The sequence below is a fragment of the Corvus kubaryi genome, unplaced genomic scaffold (assembly GCF_017639235.1).
Source record: "Corvus kubaryi isolate FWS band 111438036 unplaced genomic scaffold, C.kubaryi_AGA036_p1.0 37398, whole genome shotgun sequence".
NCBI classification, from domain to species: Eukaryota; Metazoa; Chordata; class Aves; order Passeriformes; family Corvidae; genus Corvus; species Corvus kubaryi.
In genome coordinates, this window is record NW_024581137.1 from 43,973,924 (window position 1) to 43,978,346 (window position 4,423).

The following is a 4,423-nucleotide window of genomic DNA, read 5'->3' on the forward strand; positions in this document are numbered from 1 at the left end:
CTCATAACTTGCAATTCAATCCCATCACCTGTAACAAAATACTCAAGACAACTGTAAACTAAATGTCAGTCCTCTTTCTTCTCAGAGAAGATGCTTTTTTCACTCAGCAGAATTAACCAACTTACCTTACTTTAAAAATACTTTTTTTCTTTTTTGAAAAATACCCAGACGCTTGGGTTTTTAAAGCAGTCTTACAGAACCTCAATTGAAAATAATATGAAGCGATTCAAATGGAAAGGACTGAAAAGTGGAATATAAACCCTGATATAAGACTTCAGATGTTTTTACATACAAAGATTTTTTTAACCTTGGTACTCATGCATGTTACACAGAGAAATGAACAAGCAGAATCGGAGACCAACAGTAAAGCACAAAAAAATATATTTCTATACTGTGCATGAAATTGAAAACAAATCATATGCTACAGCATAGTTTCTTAAAACATCTTTTTCCAAAGTCAACAGCTTCTTGGTAATATAATTTGGGTGATGATCATGCTTGTATAAATGCCATGTGGGCCACAAACTATGTACTCCACCAAGAGAAACTGCTGTCCCAACTAATCCCATCTTCCTCTGTCCCCCCATTTTCATTTTTTTCCAGTGCAATAATTGCAACAGGACTTACTCCAAAATTCTCCACAGCTCCTTTTAGAATATACATAGGAGTTTGTACTGAAAGCATCTCCCAACAAACAGGACATTTTTTGCAGATTATGTTGCCACCCCCTCTCCCCACCTGCCCTTTCTCTTCTCTTTATTTTTTGTTGTTTATGAGATGGATGGTTATTATCAGTTTATTATTACTGCTTTTCCACAGACTTTCTCAAATGTCAAGTGAATCTGATCTGGAGTTCAGGCCCATAATTACACTGGACCAACTCCAGGAACTCGTAAATAAATCGGTGGTGGCTGCTATGGTTGCCAGAGCTCTGTCATTCTGCTCTTCTGAGGGTGGACAGAGGCTTTGGCTCTTTTCTAAAATTCTACACTTGCTACAGAGTTTTTCACACCTTATTTTAAAAGACCCTAGGCTTTCTCACTCTAGTTTGGCATAGTTTTACCACAGGCACAGAAAGCTACTAGCCTGCCACACTGTTGAATATGTTCATTCAGAAAAGCAGCTGAAATGGGGATTGTTACTTTTTAAAGGGTTTTTTTGCTTTCTCTATACGTGGGAACCTCACAGGAACAGCCATTATTTCTGTCTCTCTGCTCTGGCCTCTTTGTTGACATTAATAGTTTACACTGGGCTCTACAGTGAGGCACATCTTTGTCACAGTGTATCGACTGTGCTCAGCCACAGAGGTCAGCTCCAAAGCTTGGCAAGAAAGTCCCTCAAGTGCAGAGACGTCTGGATTCAAGACCATGGGTTTAAAAGGAGCGGGCACAGCATTCATTCACAGTCCTGGCTGACTGAAGTCTGAGAAGTTTACTAGTGATTTTAAATGTTACTTTCAAGCCTGTTTCTAATCATGTCAATGCACATACAGCACAGCATCTGGTTACGGAACTGAATCTCCAACCAGTGCAGGCTTGAACTGAAAATTCTACAGATATTTCTCTTCTGATATCTTTGACACTTTTTTCCTGAAAAAACTTCAAAGAAACTCCTGAAGTACATCATGAGAGTTGATTCAGGATATGCAACTATTCAGAACATGGTTCCTCTCCTTCAACCTCACCTGCAATTAGAACTAGTCCCCCATCTGCCAGTCAGTGATGCAGATGGCAGCGCAGATCACAATTTGCACAACTTGATCTACAGTGGGTTTTAACCAGAAGCTAAAATAATTCCTGAAATCAGAACTAATCCTGAGTACAGACAAGGCCTCAGACTGCCAACTACTTCCAAATGTTTTTAAGATGTGAGTACTTGTATGCTGCCAATGAGACCGAGATAACCAATTCTTTTCACGTGGGTCACTCCAAGGCCAGCAGATGGTAACAGCATCTCACCGGTGCTACTCTGGCTCACAGACACACCAGTCACATAAAGGTGAAAGTTGCTGGGCTCCTTTACTGAGTTGAGTCATTGTGTCTTCTGCAGAGCACTCTTCAAAACAAAGCAAAATACTTTATGGAGTGAAAAACACTGAATTATTTGCAAAAAAATGTCATTTCTTTTCTATATCCCTCCCCAGGGAGTCCATTGTTCAAATAAGTATTTGCTTGTGCCCCAAAGTACAGATGTTTTTGACTCTCGTCATAAATCAAACATGCTTATGTCTAGCACATTAAAAAAGAGTAGAAAATAGCAGACATGGATTAAGATGGTTGGCCTGACCCAAATTACAGTTCTTCAATACTCTTAATTTTTTGCTGATTCTTCTGGGAACAAAAGATTTAACAATATCATTGTGCCTCCCTCTCCTCCCTTGGAATTAAAATCAATCTTTTACTCCTTTTGAAATGTAAATTTGAAATAATCATGTATCTGGATCATTGATTAAATTTGCAGGAGAAAAGTCTCTGGCAGAAGATGGCAGGGACCGTGCCTAAAGCTAAATCCAGACACACAAATCACCTCTGAGCTAGGGTGAAAACAGAGTTCTGGTTAAATGGGTTGCAGGTTTTCAGTTGCAAAAGTTCCATCAAGAAACCATTCTGATATTTGAAAACAAGTAAGAACAGCCTCATGGTCACTTACAAGAAAAACAAATTTAGCATTCCAATTACTTTTTTCTCCCTTCAGACAACTCCCTCAGGCCTGTTTTAAAGGGCATTTTTTTCAGAATCAGAATTCCATCTCCAAACCTTGACAATTCCAGTGATATGGCGCTGTCTCTTTTTTTCATAAGAAAAGACAAGGCCTTTGATAGTTTCAAACAGGGATGTTGAACAACAGGGCAAATTGTCTTGAAAGGCAGCAGGATAAACCATATTTTCAAGGTCAGTTTTTAATCCATGGCTTTTAACCTTACTATGATTTATGTTTGACCTCCTTTTTACAGTAGCTCTCTTCCTTCTCTCCTTTAGACTGAAAGGACATGTCTATGCTTTCTACTTGATGTGGGTTTCACGTATCTGCACAAAGTAATTCATAACCACTTGGCACAAGGCATATGCCCACACCACATCATTATCCTGCAATTAAGAGAATTCTCCCCGCCACAAAGCTATAAAGCCCAGTGATGTTTCAAGCTAAGCCCTCAACATTCATTCTGAATTCAGCTAGGGCACAAAGCTGCTGTAGTGCTGCAGACAGGGAGATTTTGTAGTGTGCCTTTTGAAATACTTGTTGAGTGTCAATTGGAAATTTTTTAGGTTTCCCTCATCTCAGCGTGTTTCCACACCTTAAGATTTTCTCCTGCTTCTCCGTACAGACTTCACAGATATAGAGAAGATAGCTCTTCTCTGCCACTGAATGGAACAGAAGTATGTATTGTGTTTGGTTCCATGTGTTCTCTACCTAAGCTGTCAGGTTTAACACATTCTTCAAATGATTACTCTTTTGATTATTCTCTCTGTGTTGTTGGTCAGGTTGCAGGTTGCTTTGTAAGACTTGATCAAGCAGGGCTTGAAATATCCGTGTGATTCACCTACAAAATCTTTGGTTAAAGATTGAAGTAAAAGGAAGATAAAAAGATTATACCTTCCAGGATGTTTAATATCAGACAATTTCAGTGCTGTGTTTCCTTTTTACTGTGTGGACAAACACCTTTGCTGCACCAGAGGTGAGGTCGACAACGTTTTATTTGTATTTCCTCCACCTTCCTAACGGTGTCTTGATTTTAAATAAGTACATCCGAGGGGGGGAAAAATAATAGTTTCACCCTTTAAATAAAATGTTGTGATGACTTTCCAGCTTCTTCCTCATGTGGCCTCAGCAGTAGGGAAAGAGCAGGACATTCATCGAATTGCTCCTTTAGATAGCCTTCTCCCCAAGGTCTTCCAGGATCTGCTGCAGCCCAGCAGGAGCAAACTCTTCCATCAGGTTGAGACAGCCTGGAAAGGTTGTGCAAGTTAACAAAGAGAATAGTTGTGTGTCTCTAAGTGTACAGTACAGAGAAACACAGTCCAGAAACGCTGCTAATGCAGGAGCTACCCATAAACGTACGCACGAGTGACGCTGCCGAGCCCTCCCAGCCCTTTGCTGCACTGGAGCTCCCTCGTTGGGCCTGGTCTGCTTTAAATAATTAAAGATTCTATTGGCCAGGCTCAGTGAAAGGGACCCAAACATTTCGTTCCCCGCCGCGCCCCGGCGGCTCCTTTAAAGCGCGGAGCGGCCCCCGCGGGAGCGCGTCGGGCCTCGTCCCGTCCCGCCCGGCCCGGTCCCGTCCCGTCCCGTCCCGTCCCGTCCCGTCCCGTCCCGTCCGGTCCGGTCCGGTCCGGTCCGGTCCGTGCCGCGGGGGCCGCGAGCGCCGCACGGCCCCGCCGCTCCCGCCCGCTCCCGGGGCCGCTGAGCCCGGCCCGCCCCGCCC

The 4,423-nt window shown here is 42.5% G+C and overlaps 1 long non-coding RNA gene across 1 annotated transcript; it reads right to left on the reverse strand.

The window, feature by feature from the left end:
- Positions 1–364: 364 nt before the first annotated feature.
- On the reverse strand, positions 365–4,311 carry LOC121672010. The gene is made up of 2 exons (XR_006018720.1): positions 4,060–4,311; positions 365–3,947 (listed from the first exon to the last, which is right to left on the reverse strand). It is a non-coding gene; the product is annotated as an uncharacterized LOC121672010 (long non-coding RNA).
- Positions 4,312–4,423: the final 112 nt, after the last annotated feature.